Below are 19,462 nucleotides of genomic sequence, written 5' to 3'. Positions count from 1 at the left end.
GGATGCATTATTTTGATGATTTTAATTATTTCTTTTCTCAGCCTAATGCCATTGCTGGTGTGTTTTAGGTGGACTACTCTAAATAGCTATTGAGTGTAAATATATATATAAGTATATACACCGATCAGCTATAACATTAAAACCACCTCCTTGTTTCTACACTCACTGTCCATTTTATCAGCTCCACTTACCATATAGAAGCACTTTGTAGTTCTACAATGACTGACTGTAATTCATCTGTTTCTCTGCATGCTTTGTTAGCCCCCTTTCATGCTGTTCTTCAATGGTCACGACTTTCCCAGGACCACTACAGAGTAGGTATTATTTAGGTGGTGGATCATTCTCAGCACTGCCGTGACACTGACATGGTGGTGGTGTGTTAGTGTGTGTTGTGCTGGTATAAGTGGATAAGACACAGCAATGCTGATGGAGTTTTTAAACACCTCACTGTCAATGCTGGACTGAGAATAGTCCACCAACCAAAAATAACCAGCCAACAGTGCCCTGTGGGCAGCGTCCTGTGACCACTGATGAAGGTCTAGAAGATCTCAACTCAAACACCAGCAAAATAGATGAGCCATCGTCTCTGACTTTACATCTACAAGGTGGACCAACTAGGTAGGCGTGTCTAATAGAGTGGACAGTGAGTGGACACGGTATTTAAAAACTCCATTCACTCATACCAGCACAACGCACACTAACACACCACCACCATATCAGTGTCACTGCAGTGCTGAGAATGATCCACCACCTAAATAATACCTGCTCTGTGGTGGTCCTGTGTGGGTCTTGACCATTAAAGAACAGCATGAAAGGGGGCTAACAAAGCATGCAGAGAAACAGGTGGACTACAGTCAGTAATTGTAGAACTACAAAGTGTTTCTAAATGGTAAGTGGAGCTGTTAAAATTGACAGTGAGTGTAGAAACAAGGAGGTGGTCATAATGTTGTGGCTGATTGGTGTATATATGAGTCCCTAGTCCAGGGTATATGCTCACTGTTCCTGGGACTAACCTAGTAAGAAATGAGTGGTTAAATAAATAAATAAAACACAACATGTAAAACAGTTATGGTAGGTACAGGGTCGAACCACAGGATCACAAAAATTCAGTGTCTAAGATCAATCTTGTCTTGTCTTTTCAAGCACCTCACTGGTTCCGCTCCCCCTTCCAGATTTATTGAGGCTTGTAAGTAGTATGTCCACTTGGCATTTAATAAGTGTGTTGGCATGCACACTAATTATCTGATTAAGCTCAGGTTCTGTCAGTAATTTGATTAATTAAATAGTCATGTAGACATCACACTTTAATTATGATGAGGGCTATACATGAGTCATTATTTATCATTTATCACTTCCACCTGGCCATTCTTACACAGTTTTCTAAAGTTCTCAGTTGGGTATGTAAAACATGTACCCAGTGTTGTAACTAAACTTATACATGCCCCCCTTTTTTAAATTAAGACTTGGGTGTGACAATAAAAGTACAGCTTGCCTTAGTAAGATCGCTTTTGAGAGTTGCAGTGCACAAACCATTGCTGACCAATAACCAAACCACTGAATTTGCCCAAAAACATCTGGAATAATATTCTGTGAACTAATAAGTCAAAGGTGGAACATCTTGGAAGACATTGATCCTGTTACATTTGACAAATTGCTAATAATTCATTTCTCCATAAGAACATTGTACCAGCATTCAAACTTAGTGGTGGTAATGTGATGATATGGGGATGCTTTGCTTCTGGAGGACCTAGACAGCTTGTCATAATTGAAGTAACCATGAATTCTGCTCTCTATCAGAAAGTCTATTAGAGAATGTCCACCTGTTGTCATTATGTGAATACTAGGGATGTAACGATACACTCTACCCACAATACGATGCGATTCACGATACTGGGTTCACGACACGATCATGATAAGATTTTTTTAGACAAAGTTAAATTGAAGACAAATTATGACAAAGTTTCCTTTTATTATTTCTTATCTTATAAAAATAATAATAATACAGTAGACCCTTGAGTTACGATCGGTTTACCATACGAACATTTTGGGTTACGAACGTTTTTTTTTAACTTAATGTACGAAAAAATTTCGGATTACGAACCGAAATTCGTGAAACATGTGACGTCACGAACAAGTTGACTCCAATCGTCTCTCTCTCTCTATACATACAGTGTATCACAAAAGTGAGTACACCCCTCACATTTCTGCAAATATTTTATTATATCTTTTCATGGGACAACACTATAGACATGAAACTTGGATATAACTTAGAGTAGTCAGTGTACAGCTTGTATAGCAGTGTAGATTTACTGTCTTCTGAAAATAACTCAACACACAGCCATTAATGTCTAAATAGCTGGCAACATAAGTGAGTACACCCCACAGTGAACATGTCCAAATTGTGCCCAAAGTGTCAATATTTTGTGTGACCACCATTATTATCCAGCACTGCCTTAACCCTCCTGGGCATGGAATTCACCAGAGCTGCACAGGTTGCTACTGGAATCCTCTACCACTCCTCCATGATGACATCACAGAGCTGGTGGATGTTAGACACCTTGAACTCCTCCACCTTCCACTTGAGGATGCGCCACAGGTGCTCAATTGGGTTTAGTCCATCACCTTTACCTTCAGCTTCCTCAGCAAGGCAGTTGTCATCTTGGAGGTTGTGTTTGGGGTCGTTATCCTGTTGGAAAACTGCCATGAGGCCCAGTTTTCGAAGGGAGGGGATCATGCTCTGTTTCAGAATGTCACAGTACATGTTGGAAATCATGTTTCCCTCAATGAACCGCAGCTCCTCAGTGCCAGCAACACTCATGCAGCCCAAGACCATGATGCTACCACCACCATGCTTGACTGTAGGCAAGATACAGTTGTCTTGGTACTTCTCACCAGGGCGCCGCCACACATGCTGGACACCATCTGAGCCAAACAAGTTTATCTTGGTCTCGTCAGACCACAGGGCATTCCAGTAATCCATGTTCTTGGACTGCTTGTTTTCAGCAAACTGTTTGCGGGCTTTCTTGTGCGTCAGCTTCCTTCTGGGATGACGACCGTGCAGACCGAGTTGATGCAGTTTGCGGCGTATGGTCTGAGCACTGACAGGCTGACCTCCCACGTCTTCAACCTCTGCAGCAATGCTGGCAGCACTCATGTGTCTATTTTTTAAAGCCAACCTCTGGATATGCCGCCGAACACATGGACTCAACTTTTTTGGTCGACCCTGGCGAAGCCTGTTCCGAGTGGAACCTGTCCTGGAAAACCGCTGTATGACCTTGGCCACCATGCTGTAGCTCAGTTTCAGGGTGTTAGCAATCTTCTTATAGCCCAGGCCATCTTTGTGGAGAGCAACAATTCTATTTCTCACATCCTCAGAGAGTTCTTTGCCATGAGGTGCCATGTTGATTATCCAGTGGCCAGTATGAGAGAATTGTACCCAAAACACCAAATTTAACAGCCCTGCTCCCCATTTACACCTGGGACCTTGACACATGACACCAGGGAGGGACAACGACACATTTGGGCACAATTTGGACATGTTCACTGTGGGGTGTACTCACTTATGTTGGCAGCTATTTAGACATTAATGGCTGTGTGTTGAGTTATTTTCAGGAGACAGTAAATCTACACTGCTATACAAGCTGTACACTGACTACTCTAAGTTATATCCAAGTTTCATGTCTATAGTGTTGTCCCATGAAAAGATATAATGAAATATTTGCAGAAATGTGAGGGGTGTACTCACTTCTGTGATACACTGTATATATACTGTGTATATATATATATATATATATATATATATATATATATATATATATATATATATATATACAGTATATATATATATATATATATATATATATATATATATATATATATATATATATATATATACAGTGTATCACAAAAGTGAGTACACCCATCACATTTCTGCAAATATTTAAGTATATCTTTTCATGGGACAACACTGACAAAATGACACTTTGACACAATGAAAAGTAGTCTGTGTGCAGCTTATAGAACAATGTAAATTTATTCTTCCCTCAAAATAACTCAATATACAGCCATTAATGTCTAAACCACCGGCAACAAAAGTGAGTACACCCCTAAGAGACTACACCCCTAAATGTCCAAATTGAGCACTGCTTGTCATTTTCCCTCCAAAATGTCATGTGATTTGTTAGTGTTACTAGGTCTCAGGTGTGCATAGGGAGCAGGTGTGTTCAATTTAGTAGTACAGCTCTCACACTCTCTCATACTGGTCACTGAAAGTTCCAACATGGCACCTCATGGCAAAGAACTCTGAGGATCTTAAAAGATGAATTGTTGCGCTACATGAAGATGGCCAAGGCTACAAGAAGATTGCCAACACCCTGAAACTGAGCTGCAGCACAGTGGCCAAGATCATTCAGCGTTTTAAAAGAGCAGGGTCCACTCAGAACAGACCTCGCGTTGGTCGTCCAAAGAAGCTGAGTGCACGTGCTCAGCGTCACATCCAACTGCTGTCTTTGAAAGATAGGCGCAGGAGTGCTGTCAGCATTGCTGCAGAGATTGAAAAGGTGGGGGGTCAGCCTGTCAGTGCTCAGACCATACGCCGCACACTACATCAAATTGGTCTGCATGGCTGTCACCCCAGAAGGAAGCCTCTTCTGAAGTCTCTACACAAGAAAGCACGCAAACAGTTTGCTGAAGACATGTCAACAAAGGACATGGATTACTGGAACCATGTCCTATGGTCTGATGAGACCAAGATTAATTTGTTTGGTTCAGATGGTCCCAAGCATGTGTGGCGGCAATCAGGTGAGGAGTACAAAGATAAGTGTGTCATGCCTACAGTCAAGCATGGTGGTGGGAATGCCATGGTCTGGGGCTGCATGAGTGCAGCAGGTGTTGGGGAGTTACATTTCATTGAGGGACACATGAACTCCAATATGTACTGTGAAATACTGAAGCAGAGCATGATCCCCTCCCTCCGGAAACTGGGTCGCAGGGCAGTGTTCCAGCATGATAATGACCCCAAACACACCTCTAAGACGACCACTGCTTTATTGAAGAGGCTGAGGGTAAAGGTGATGGACTGGCCAAGCATGTCTCCAGACCTAAACCCAATAGAACATCTTTGGGGCATCCTCAAGCGGAAGGTGGAGGAGCGCAAAGTCTCGAATATCCGCCAGCTCCGTGATGTCGTCATGGAGGAGTGGAAAAGCATTCCAGTGGCAACCTGTGAAGCTCTGGTAAACTCCATGCCCAGGAGAGTTAAGGCAGTTCTGGGAAATAATGGTGGCCACACAAAATATTGACACTTCAGGAACTTTCACTAAGGGGTGTACTCACTTTTGTTGCCGGTGATTTAGACATTAATGGCTGTAAATTGAGTTATTTTGAGGGAAGAATAAATTTACACTTTTATATAAGCTGCACACAGACTACTTTTCATTGTGTCAAAGTGTCATTTTGTCAGTGTTGTCCCATGAAAAGATATACTTAAATATCTGCAGAAATGTGAGGGGTGTACTCACTTTTGTGATACACTGTATGTATATATATACTGTATATACCGTGAGCAAACATTCGGACAGCGGACGGTGTTTTTCCTGTGTTTTCTTTATGTTGTGTAAAATTCTATATTAAAATGTCCCTAGAGAAGGTGCAGAGAAAGCTCAGTTTTTTGTTGTTGTATAATTACTCTTGCCAGTAGCTGTCACTGTGTATCAGACAGAGGGGACAGTGAGTAAGAGAGAAGAAGGAAATTATTCTTTCGTGAAATTACACCTACAAAATACAACGCTATTGAAATAAAGAAGGAAATAATAGAGAAATATGAGAGTTATTGTTGTTTCTGGTAGATACAATGGGTGTGTTCGAAAACCTAGGGAGCTGCCTTGCTGTCTTACTGTCTACATAGGCAGCTGACTTAGTAGAGAGGATTCTAATAAGTCAGTGACTTAAAAGGCAGGTTATTCGAACGCACTACTTGCGATTCCATCGGGTTTAGCATTTCGCGTTTAGCATTTAGCATCTCGCCATTAAAACCAATAAACTGAGGTAGCACAGCACGCTAACGTCAATAACATCTCCCCTCATGTACCGATAACGGTTACATTTCCTGACAAGCCCGAACTTGCAAGTAAAAACACTCGGTACAAGTTTATACAAGTTAAAAATCAGTAATATTTTATTTACGTTTGAAAATAACTCCATTCGTTTCTCCGCCCCGTCAGCCATGAATGCTGGGATTGTCTTGATCACTAAGGCAGCGTCAGACGCTCACTCGTTCTTGAGCCAAAATAACATTGAAATGTTAAGATGCCTCAGAAGTGTGGATTTTAAGGCATCCAGGATTTCGAACAGCCTCATTCTCGGGAGCGCGCACAGGATGACGTAAAATGCTGCCTATGTAGACAGCACACTAGCTTTTCGAACACACCCTATGTGTTATGGTGTATGGTCCAGCACACGTACTGTAGTGAAATGTGATGTGTGTTTATGTACAGTACAGTACTACTGTGTATTGTTGTTTATTATTGTTTATTACAGAAATGTCTATTCTATAATTTAAGATTAAGGGAAAATATACTTGTATTTATAACAAAAAAGACCATTTAACATTAGAAAGGTTAATTCTATTTACATGATTTCTTATGGGAAAAATAGGTTTAACTAATGAACATTTTGACTTAAGAACAGCCCTTTGGAACCAATTAAATTCGTAAGTCAATGGTCCACTGTACTGTATTTGTGCTTATCTTTTATTTATCTAAATAATAAATGTACTTTTATATCTAAGGTAGGTACAATTTATGCAAAAGAATGCTGCACATTTCCCTTTTTGTGTAAAAAAAACTGACATAAAATAAATCCCACAGGTGAATAGCGAAGTGAATATTGATTCATTATACATGTAAACCGATTTGAATCATTACACGTCTTGTGGTGCATCGTTACATCGTTACATCCCTAGTGAATACTAGTGAATACATTATGTGTAGATTTCTAATTTGATATACTATGTAGTGAATTTGTATAGCTAATTAGTTTATTAGATGTAAGCTAGTCAGGCTGATGTGGACCGTGGGGTGTTTCTTGAAGTTCCTAAGCATTATAAAAATTGTATTATGTATTGTAGAGTGTATCGTAGTGTTTTCCTCAAATAAACAGATTGTAAGAGGCTTGTCGCAATACGGTCACTGAACTATTTTATGTGTACAAAGTGCTAGTAATTTCCTCACATGTGTAAACGTGGGCTATTGTAATCATGGGTGGAGTGGTGTGGTTATAAAGGCTTATCTGTTACACATTGAATAACTATGCACAATCACAGCTCCAATCCAAGTCCAGTACAGAGTGCACACTCATCCGTTGCATAAATTAATTAACCCCAAATTAACACCTTTGAAAATGTAGCATATGATGAGATGTCGAGAAAGTCAACACTGAGTAATTAATTTTTGAATACGTACCAGCTGTTAATTAATCAATCATGCTGTGTAATTTCTTGAGCAGATTAGAAGGCTTGCCTGTGGTTTTTATTTTTGTCTTAGTGCTATATTGTAATTTTGTCACGAACCACTTTAAGATTGATGTATTGAGTGCGAATCAGGGTGTCTGCTGTAATACTGTATACCTCCATTCCTGCAGTTCAGGCCTGCAACACATTCCAAAAAAAGTTGGGACGGGGGCAATTTAGGGCTAGTAATAAGGGGAAAAAACTAAAAAACAGGTGATTGTAATCATAGTTTGGTACAAAAGCAGCATCCAGGAAAGGCTGAGTTTTTGATGAGCAAAGATGATCAGAGGATCTCCAGTTTGTCAATAAATGTGTGAGAAAATGATTGAAATGTTTAAAAACAATGTCCCTCAAAGAAGATCGGAAGGGATTTGCATATTTCTCCCTCTACAGTGCATAATATCATTAAACTATTCAAGGAATCAGGAGCAATTTCAGTGCATAAAGGCCAGAGGTGAAAGCTTAAGCTGAACGCCCGTGATCTTTGATCCCTCAGACGGCACTGCATCAAGAACCGCCACTCAACAACAGCTGATATAACCACATGGGTGAAGGATTACTTTGGCAAACCTTTGTCGAGCACTACAATACAGAGTTACATGTACAAATGCCACTTAAAACTTTACTGTGCAAAAAGAAGCCTTATGTTAACCATGTCCGGAAGCAACATTGACTTCTCTGGTCTTGGAGGCATCTAGGATGGACCATCACACAGTGGAAACATGTATTGTGGTCAGATGAATCAGCATTCCAGGTCGCCGTGTGCTCCGGACCAAAGACGAAAAGGACCATCCAGACTGTTATCAGCAACAAGTCCAAAAGCCAGGATCTGTCATGGTATGGGGTGTGTCAGTGCCTTTAGCAAAGGTCATTTACACTTCTGTGATGGCAGCATTAATGCAGTTAAGTATATCTGCCTTCAAGACGTCATCTTTTCTTTGTAATGCACACATTACAAAGGCATGGCTGTGGAAGAAGAGGGTACGGGTACTGGACTGACCTGCCTGCAGTCCTGACCTGTCCCAAATAGAGAATGTGTGGAGAATTTTTAAATTGAATTTACACTGGGAAAGGAGTGAAACATTCTTAATATAAACTTGCAAATGTAAAAACACACTCCTGACACCCAACACAAAGTCTTTTATTGATTTATGAAGATAGGAGGAGCTATTAGCTTGGTTAACAAAACTTGGTGCTTTTAATCAATGAACATTGTAAGAAGTTCGTTAGGGCCAGCAAGGAGGACTCACAACTACCAAAAAGGCTTTAACAAATGAAAAATAGCTTTTCCACCTCTTAGTCACAACAGCTTCTTAGCAAGGTGCTGGGGGAACAAGGTCTAGGGGAACAAAACAGGGTTTAAATAGACAGGTTAATTAACTCCACACAGGTTTTGCCACTAATCAACCCTCCTTGCAACCTTGAGTTAAAAAACAACATCCCTCCTGTCACATACCACCATCGCCAGACACAGGCCAGGGAGCCTTTGGTCTGCAACTGATTCCCCTGCCTGACTGGAGAGAAGAATCTGCAACCACTCATCAGGGAGAACATGCCTGTGAACTCTACCTGCTAATTAGCTACATCTGCCCTCTGGAATGAAGAGAGATGGTCCTTAGAAGGAGTTGGATTGGGTATTGGGTCTTTGGGCACTCCAGTCCCGAGGCATCTCTCTCTGCCACAGTCGTCGTCAGAGCAACAGGCCAGAGCAACCATTTCCATCCACCTTTTCAACTTTCAAGTTATCATGGTAGAGATGTGCATTGTGCATTTTCCATTTCATTGTCTCCGTCTCTAACTCGTCGTGTGACCTCAAAAGGCCCTTGCTACTTGGAGAGTCATGTTAAAGTTGAAGTGGGAAGGAATAACAAACCAAATCTCAAGGTGCAAAGTTGTTTTACTGCTGCTGCAGCCAGTTCTGTGCCCAGAGAAAACTTTCCCTAAAAAAGTGACACAGTGCATGTAGCCCTAAGGTCCAGAATACAGTATATTGCACCTTGTTTTTGCTGGGAGTGGGACCATTTTTTTTTTAGCTTTTTGTTAAGATGTTAAACAACCCCCATAGTTTGCTGCTTTTTGGGGACAAACTAAGATGTGCCTCAGGTCTTCATACCCCAACAGACCTATCTAGAGCCTGCTTCTGTAGAATCAGTGGTGGCATCCTAGAAGAAAACAAGGGGGTTAAAAGACACAGAGTTTTAGATGGAGGGTAATTCAACACTGAGAAATTATTATTTCCAGTCCAGTCTTGCTGTAATTTTTCAACCAACCAGTAGCGTCGATGTTCCCTCGTCCATCACCATTTGAGAGGTTGTTGTTTGGGACCAGCGCAGCTGCTTTAGGCAAGGCACAGGAGCAGCTTAAGACACCAAATATGCCATTCTCTGATGGGCATTGGCCTGGGGGTCTTGCTTTTTCCTGCACTGGGAAGAAACTATTCTGGCAGATCATGGGCGCTGGTGAATACTCCTCACATGCTGTGGCCACTTTTTGTGCCTCTTTTTATGTCTGTGGTGCTTAGCTGAACATGAGCACTGGTGACATCACTGTTTGAGATGGAAATATTGGAAATATTCAACTCCCAGTAAAGCATTTTTAATTCCATAAACTTTTTGACCAAGATTTTGCATTAAATTAAATCTACAGTATATCAGTGGAATGATACTGCAATGACTGTAGCAGGATATTGCATTAATACTGCCATGTCAGAATTATTTAACCCCTGTTGATTTTAAAACCTAAGTCAGTATGAGGTTATACATGACTTTACCAATAACAGCCTTTTTTGTTCAGCTGGGATGAGTTTATAAACACCACCCAGAGATCCAAGTGTTCAAGGTGTGTTGCTACCATGGTGAGAACTAAAGAGCTGCCATAAAAGCTGTCAAAAAATGCGTGTACCAACCTAGAGCCACCTGTGATTAATGTCTAGAAGTGCCAACCTTATGGTGCTTCATGGATTTCCAGAAATACCAAGGCATTTTAGGAGGAATGATCTGGTATCAAGACAAAAGACTGTTCTATCAACTACTGAAGCTGGGGGTTGAACCCAGAATCATTCTATAGCAACTGCTTAGCCACACACACTTAGTCCATCATACCAGCCACCGATCAACCATCCGAGATATTAAAGCAACCAGAAACCACCTAAAATACCAACCACTTAGCAACAAGCTAGCAACCACCAGGAATACAATAGCAAGTGCTTAACAACAACTTAGCAACTACCTGAAATTTTATAAAGACAGTATTGCAGCAATTGAGGAATCTAGTAACACCCAGATAATGACAGAGAATTTCTTAACCTGACCAAGAAGGGCCATATCTAACACTCGCTCCTTCTTATGTGTGCAGTAGCCAGCCACTTCTTGGTATCCTCGGTGCCAAAACGTCTTTTAAGTGTGGTGAAAAGGAACGGCAACATTCCAAAGTGCTAAATGCTTTACTGTCCCAACTTTTTTGGAATGTGTTGCAGGCCTGAAATGCAGGAATGGATGTTTATTAATCAATGAAATGAAGTTGAGCAGACAAAACATGAAATATCTCAGGTTCATCCTGTCTGCAATAAAATAAAAGTCAAAGTAAATGTAAGAAACTGTGTTTTTTTTATATATTATTTAATATAATAGAGTTTTTCATGCTGTCCCAACTTTTTCTGATTTGAGGTTGTAAATAGAAACAAATGTTTATGCATGTAAAATGCCTGGACTTATAATAATTTGAAACAGACCATGTCAGAAATCAGAACCATAATCAGTGTCTGTATTAATCAGCATCTTAATATGGTTGTACAACACAGTGTCATACTTGACAGATACAAAGTAAACAATCAGGTATTAATTAATTTGCTGTTTTAATGTTCCCTGATTGTAATAACTAATCAATCACTAATGAATTTTGTTTTTTAATGCATTCTTTTATGATTTTTAATGTACCTCATTTGGTCTTTAATCAAATCTGTTATGACTGTGACATTTAATGAACTAAGTTCCTGGTGATTGTCCCTGAGGAATAAAGCTCATGACATGATTGCAAGAGAGAAATGTATCACAAATATTTTGTTATCGTGGTGTTAAAATAATAGATCATATCATTGATCTAATAATAAATCAATAATAAAAAGTTAATATCTAACAGGTTGTAACAGGTTGTAACAGGTTGTAACAGGTTGTAACAGGTTGTGCGGTACTTTTACTGGAAATGGATCCCAGGGGCTTCCATGCTCATTAGTATCAGTAAAGGATCAGTAATCCTCTTTGCCACTTCAGGTAATTAGGGTTAAGAAAGAAGCACTAGTCTGCAACTGTGTTGTTGGACGTTGGTGGATCGAGTAGCTGACGTTTTGCACTTGATTGCAGTTCTCATGGACTGATAAACGTGCATAGTTTTAATGGAAACTGATCCCAGGGACTTCCATGCTCATTAGGATCAGTAAAGGATCAGTAATCCTCTTTGCCACCTCAGTTAATTAAGGTTAAGGGAGAAGCACTAGGCTGCAATTGTGTTGTGGCACGTTGGTGGATCGAGTAGCTGACGTTTTGCACTTGATTGCAGTTCTCATGGACTGATCAACGTGCATAGTTTTAATGGAAACTGATCCTAGGGACTTCCATGCTGATTAGGATCAGTAAAGGATCAGTAATCCTCTTTGCCACCTCAGTTAATTAAGGTTAAGGGAGAAGCACTAGGCTGCAATTGTGTTGCGGCACGTTGGTGGATCGAGTAGCTGACGTGTTGCGCTTGATTGCAGTTCTCATGGACCAATCAGTGTGCATAGGGAAACAATTAAAATTACCCCTCAAAAGGCTTTAGCCTAGCCTGTTTTTTTTTTTTATCAAGCTTATTGGTTAGCTTATGCTGTAGAGCACTCCCAAGTTAACCAAGCTCTGTTTTGTGGTGACATTTATTTAGTTTTGGCTCCGATTCTGTTCAGCCAATGCACTGGGGTCCAGAATAGCCTTTTCTCTTTACCTCTTTATAATATTTAAATATCAGAGTGTGTGAGATTTTATTAAGTTCCAAGTGATACAGCAGCAGTCAAGGAACACATAAGTATTTGTTTATTTGTAGAGTATGTGCAGACAGCTTGAACCCAAGATATTTCATGTTTTGTCTGCTCAGCTTCATTTCATTTGTTAATATACCTCCATTCCTGCATTTCAGGCCTGCAACACATTCCAAGAAAAGTTGGGACGGGGACAATTTAGGGCTAGTAATGAGGTGAAAAAAACTAAAAAACCATGTGATTCCAAACAGGTGATTGTAATCATGATTTGGAACAAAAACAACATCCAGGAAAGGCCTAGTCTTTGATGAGCAAAGATGATGAGAGGATCTCCAGTTTGTCCACAAATGTACCTCAAAGAAAGATTGGAAGGGATTTGCATATCTCTCCCTCGACACTGCATAATATCATTAAACCATTCAAGGAATGGGGAGGAATTTCAGTGCGTAAAGGCCAAGGGCGCAAGCTTATGCTGAACGCCCATGATCTTCAATCCTTGAGACGGCACTGCATCAAGAGCCGCCACATAACAATAGCTGATATAACCACATGGGTGAGGGGTTACTTTGGCAAACCTTTGTCAAGCACTACAATACAGAGTTACATGCACAAATACCACTTAAAACTTTACTGTGCAAAAAAGAAGCCTTATGTTAACCATGTCCAGAAGCGGCGTCGACTTCTCTGGGCTCTGAGGCATCTAGGATGGACCATCACACAGTGGAAACGTGTATTGTGGTCAGATGAATCAGCATTCCAGGTCTTTTTTTGAAAGAATGGACACTGTGTGCTCTTGACCAAAGACGAAAAGAACCATCCAGACTGTTATCAGCAACAAGTTCAAAGGCCAGGGTCTGTCATGGTATGGGGCTGTGTCAGTGCCCTTGATAAAGGTCATTTACACTTCTGTGATGGCAGCATTAATGCAGAAAAGTACATTGAGATCTTAGAGCAACATGTGCTGCCTTCAAGACGTCATCTTTTCCAGGGACATCCATGCATTTTTCAACAAGACAATGCAAAACCACATGCTGCACATGGCTGCAGAAGAAGAGGGCACGAGTACTGGACTGGCCTGCCTGCAGTCCTGACCTGTCCCCAATAAAGAATGTGTGGTACTGTTGCACATCTTAAGACGTGTTTGAAGGAAGGATGGGACACAATAAAAGCTGAAACACTAAATCACTTGGTATCCTCGGTGTGTTGAAAAGGAATGACAATATTACAAAGTGGTGAATGCTTTACTGTCCCAACTTTTTTTGGAATGTGTTGCAGGTCTGAAATGCAGGAATGGATGTTTATTAATAAATAAAATTAAGTTGAGCAGACAAAACATGAAATATCTCAGATTCATCCTGTCTGCAATGAAATAAAAGTCAAAGTAAATGTAAGAAACTCTGTGTTGTTTTATTATTTGCATTTCCAAGCTGTCCCAACTTTTTCTGATTTGTGGTTGTAGTTTGCATTAACAGTTTAATTGTACTATTAATACCTATTAGTCTAACAAATAATATCTAATTGGATATGTAACTGGACATCTAAGTTCAGGTGTGAACCCAGAGTTTATTTTCTTGAAGAGAGTTCTTGTTAATCATCTCTAGGAGTTCTAGTTTATTGATCTTTTTTCCCTTCTTTCTTTTAAAGCTTTTACTCTCCTGTGGTATTGATTTCTTGTTTTGTTAAATAATGTTGCTGTTCTGTAGGGTTCTCTGTGCCTACATTTTAAGAATTAGGAGTTGTGTCATCCTACATAGTCAAGACCTTTAAACATAAACCAGCAACCATTCCATTTCAGCCTCAGCTCTATAACTTCCAAGATTGATAGGTTCGCTTATTCTTGTTGATATTTACATGGCTACAGAGGGGCCAGATAGAGCCCTGCACCTGCAAGGTTTTAGCAAATGTTTAACCTAGGCAAAACAATACTTGGGATAATGATTGTCACAAATATGCTAGTTCCTAAATCCACCAGAGTGTGACAAGCCATGTTCTTGAAAGACAAATTAAGGGAGGGAAATCACGCTCAGGTGGCACAGCGGTAAAACACGTTATAACTTATCGGTTTTAAACTCAGCTCTGCCATCCATCTGGGCTGGGCGCCTACATGAACAACTATTGGCTGTTGTTCATACAGGGTGTGAGCCGGACAGGGAACTCCTCATAACTGAGGCAACTGTGCAGGTGAAAAGATGCAGTCGGGTACTGCACACGTGTCGGAGGGGGCGTGTGTCAGTCTCGCTCTCCTCAATCAGGGTGGGGATCGGCATCAGTAGAGAGGAAGCATAATGCAATCTGTAATTGTAGAGAGGGAAATCAGTCAAATCCAGCAATAGCTATAAAAAGAGCAAAGGGGGGGTTGAGGGGGTACAGACACTCAGCCAAATGACGCTGATGATGACTTGAGCTACACGGCAGGTGGGCCTGTTACAGTTGTAATCAAACTTGTTCAATCCACAATAAAAATAAACGTTAGCAATCACCAAGCTTCACTGCAGGCAGGGGATTATTTTAGCCTGTGTTTCATTTTTCTTCCTTACCAGACATACCACTGATCCATAGACCTAAAAAGTTCCAGTTTTGTTTCATTGCTCGACAGAACAGAATCCCAAAACGTCTGTGGTTTGTTTATATGGTTTTTGAGCATATTGGAGCCGAACCTTTCTTGTGCTTTTGTGTCGGTAGAGCTGTAGTCTTGGAGTTTGGGCATTAAGACCTTCAGCATTTAGTATAAGCCTTATTGTGTAACCTGAAACCTCAGGTTCTGCTGCCACCAACGCTTGCTTCAGGTCTTTAGCAGTCACTCAAGGTTTTTTGACCACCTGTATCCTCAGCTATCTGGTCCTAACCAGCGATAGTGTTGTTTTTCTGCCACGTCCACATAGTGTAGCCAGTGTTCCTTTAACTCTTGCCAGCCCAGGTATGTGATGTTATCTCTCAAGCACATCTGAGCTCTTGATTAGTTGCTTGAGGAAACACCAGATTAGCAAATATGTGCCTTATGAGTGATTCTATTCTGGAGGTTGAATAATTCTGAGACTACAGTCGTCATTATCTGTGGCATTCTGTGTTGAATTTGGAGTAACTGCTTGTTATGGTGGTTGTGTTGAGCTATTTAAGTAATTCTAATGGGGGTTTAATCATTTTGATTGCATTTAGCTTCCTTTTGTTGATGTTATGCCTTATCTTGCAACTTATCACTACGTGAAATAAGCTAAGCAAATACTACACAGACTAGGCATAACATTATGCCCACTGATAGGTGAAGTGAATAACACTGATTATCTCTTCAGCACGGCACCTGTTAGTGGGTTACATTTTATCAGTGGTCAGTATCTATCAAAAGTGGTCCAAGGAAGGAACAGTGGTAAACCTGGAGAACACATGGCACCAGGATGCACTTTGGGAAGAAGGCAAGCCGGCAGAGGCAAACCTTGGGTCCTGCCATCCATGTGGATGTTACTTTGACACGTACCACCTGCATTGTTGCAGACCATGTACACACATTCATGGAAACGGTATTCCCTGATGTCTGTGGCCTCTTTCAGCAGTATAATGCACCCTACCACAAAGCAAAAGGAGCGCAGCAATGAGTTTGAGGTGTTGACTTGGCCTTTAAAATTCCCAGATCTCAATCAAATTGAGCATCTGTGGGACGTGCTGGACAACTTACAGGTGTTAAAGGATCTGCTGTAGCACACCTCCAGGGGTCCAGTGGAGTCCATGCCTTGCAGTTAGGGCTGTTTTGGCAGCAAAAGGGGGACTAGCACAATATTAGGAATGTGGTCATAATGTTATGCCTAATCTGTGCATTTTGGTATTGTCAATATCTCAAAAAGAGGAAATGGTCAGTAGTGGTTATAATGGTTTTTATTTCTCATTTTTGTTTTGTTGCCTGGTTTCTTATTATTAAATAATGCATCTTCTTGCATTTAACATTAATTCCAGGTTTTTTCCAGGTCTGTGTGTGACCACTAACTCAAAGCAGCTTTTCAATTGTGCTCCTTAAGCAGAACACAATTATTAGCATGTACTAGGCACAATTTGCATAAATTAACAGCTTTAATGAACAGAACACCAATATTTGATATAATATGAGCAGAAATTGCAGTGGCAGATATGTCATCACCTTTCACCATCTAGCCCTCAGGGTCTTGTTATCCTGTTATGGTGCTTAGATCATTAATGTCTTATAGTAATAACAATAATTCTAAGAGCCAAGGCTCAGCGATGTATAGGCATCCTGGCAGCCAGTGATTCTGGGAAAACTGGACCCACAGTGACCCTGATCAGGTCAAGCAGTGGTAAAACGTAAAATAATTTAAATAAAAATAAAAGAATTTGAATTCAGTCAAGCTGGGTGTTCTTAATTCCAGGGTGAAACCACCATTTACACAAAACTTGCAAAACTTTTGTCACATGTCCAGCCTGTCTGTGCTTCTGGAATGCTACACCCCCTCATTGTGATTGGTCTCAGATAATGATCCACAGCTGCCTTGTTGAGGGCTAATGCTCAGTGCATTCAAGAAGGCAGCGGTGGATCATTCGGTGGAGACTATTTTGGTTTGACTGTGTCATGTTGGTTAGGTTCCAAGTTCATGCTTCTTGTTGTGTTGGTTCATGCTTCTTGTTGTGTTGGTTTATGCTTCTTGTTGTGTTGGTTTATGCTTCTTGTTGTGTTGGTTTATGCTTCTTGTTGTGTTGGTTCATGCTTCTTGTTGTGTTGGTTTATGCTTCTTGTTGTGTTGGTTCATGCTTCTTGTTGTGTTGGTTCATGCTTCTTGTTGTGTTGGTTCATGCTTCTTGTTGTGTTGGTTCATGCTTCTTGCTGGTTCTTGCTTCGCGTTGGTTTATGCTTCTTGTTGTGTTGGTTTATGCTTCTTGTTGTGTTGGTTCATGCTTCTTGTTGTGTTGGTTCATGCTCCTGTTAGTTTGCTCCTGTCCATTGTCTAGAAGTCCTTGTCTTGTGTTGGTCTGATTCATGCTTAGCATTAGCTTAGGGTGGATGTTTAGCATTAGCTTATAGCTCAGGTTTAGCTTTAGCTTCGTTAATGTGTGTTTAGATTAGCTTAAGCATTTAGATTAGCATTGATAGCTTAGGTTATGTGTTAGTGTGTCTCATCTTGTTGTAACCTGTCTTTTGTTATTATTAAATCATTGTTTATTATCTCTGCGTGTGTGTCCACGCCCTCTTGTCTCGTCCTAGCCCAATCGCTACAACTTCTGACAGTTGGTACATTTGATTGATTTGGTAGAATGATTTTTTTTATTCTTTTTTTTTTTTTTCTGATTATTGCAGTTAAGATTTTTTGCCAATAATAAGTGTAGTTTTGGACCCATTTTTGCACATTTTCTTTCATATCTTTTTCTTACAAGTCTCTTGACCTTTAGTCCTGAAATACCAGTGAAAGCAGTCATGTTATAACTTGTGCTAGGTTAATACATCAGGCTGATATTTGGGTTTTTTGGCACAGACCTCGACCAGTTAAGACATATTATGCAGATTCTGAAACTCTTTATTTCTAAATTGGCTTTTATTTAAGCTTTTAAATGGTAATTGGTGTGTTAGCACATTCGGCCGATACGCAGTCTGCTAGTGACTGAGGCAGGATGTGAGTCAGATAATAAACTGAACCTGAAAAGAAGTGATGTATAACTATGGGCATATCACATTTTGAAATATCAACATGTCATGGCACAAATTTAAATCAAAGCCAGAGTATTCTTGCCTTGTCTCATGGTGGAATCCGACTTGCCATGGCCATGACCCTGACCATGCCAGAGTGATTGATTAAAAATGAGTTATAATATAGAATAGAATAGAATGTCTTTATTTGTCATATATACATAAACAGATGTACAGTACACTGAAATTCGTATATACCAGCTTGTTTGGAAGCAAGGTCAGAGTGCAGGGTCAGCCATTGTATGGCATCCCTGGAGCAGAGAGGGTTAAGGACCTTGCTCAAGGGCCCAACAGTGGCTGCATGGCAGAGCTGGGATTTGGATTCTGGAATTGGGAACTTTCAAACTTTCAATTGATAGTCCAAAGCTCTACCCACTAGGCTCCCACTGTCCCACAATATAATATAGTATAATATAAGACAGCTCTGTGATGAACTGGTGACCTGTCCAGGTTGTTTCCTACCCTTTGCCAGTTGACTTAGACCCACCGCAACCCTGAATAGGATAAAGAGGTGGTAAAACAGACAATGAATGAATGAATAAATGAATAATATAACACAAATCTCATTTATCTGGAACCTCTTATAGTCTTTACATCTCCTTAGAACATACCATAGGTAAGAAATTAAATTAGTGATACGTCAGGCTTAAAAGGTTCTAAGGCTCTAGGACTCCAAACTATGACTCTAGGAACAGAAGTAAAACTATCCAGGAGTGACCAGCATCCTAAAATGTGAAAGGACTTTTCTAGCCTCAGCTATGCTCAATAGCATCATCTCCTGTAAGTTGTGAGGTGGGGCCTACATGGATCGGACTTGTTTGTCCAGCATGTCCCACAGATGCTCGATTGGATTGAGATCTGGGGAATTTGGAGGCCAAGTCAACACCTCAAACTCATTGTTGTGCTCCTCAAACCATTCCTGAACCATTTTTGCTGTGTGGCAGGGCGCATTATCCTGCTGAAAGAGGCCACAGTCATCAGGGAATACTGCTTCCATGACAGGATGTACATGGTCTGCAACAATGCTTGATAGGTGGTAAGTGTCAAAGTAGCATCCACATGGATGGCAGGACCCAAGGTTTCCCAGCAGAGCATTTCCCAAAGCATCACACTTTCCCGCCGGCTTGCCTACTTCCCATAGTGCATCCTGATGCCATGTGTTCCCCAGGTAAGCGACGCACACGCACCCGGCCATCCAAGTGATGTCAAAGAAAATGTGATTCATCAGACCAGGCCACCTTCTTCCATTGCTCCGTGGTCCAGTTCC

At 40.7% G+C, this 19,462-nt stretch overlaps 1 protein-coding gene across 1 annotated transcript in view; it reads left to right on the top strand.

Moving 5' to 3' along the window:
- Positions 1–19,462, top strand: part of pde4cb (phosphodiesterase 4C, cAMP-specific b) — a 143,876-nt gene that overhangs the window by 9,038 nt on the left and 115,376 nt on the right. The window lies entirely within an intron of this gene.

This window comes from Trichomycterus rosablanca, chromosome 17, assembly GCF_030014385.1.
Source record: "Trichomycterus rosablanca isolate fTriRos1 chromosome 17, fTriRos1.hap1, whole genome shotgun sequence".
In the NCBI taxonomy this organism is placed as follows: Eukaryota; Metazoa; Chordata; class Actinopteri; order Siluriformes; family Trichomycteridae; genus Trichomycterus; species Trichomycterus rosablanca.
This window is presented reverse-complemented; position numbering and strand designations above follow the sequence as displayed.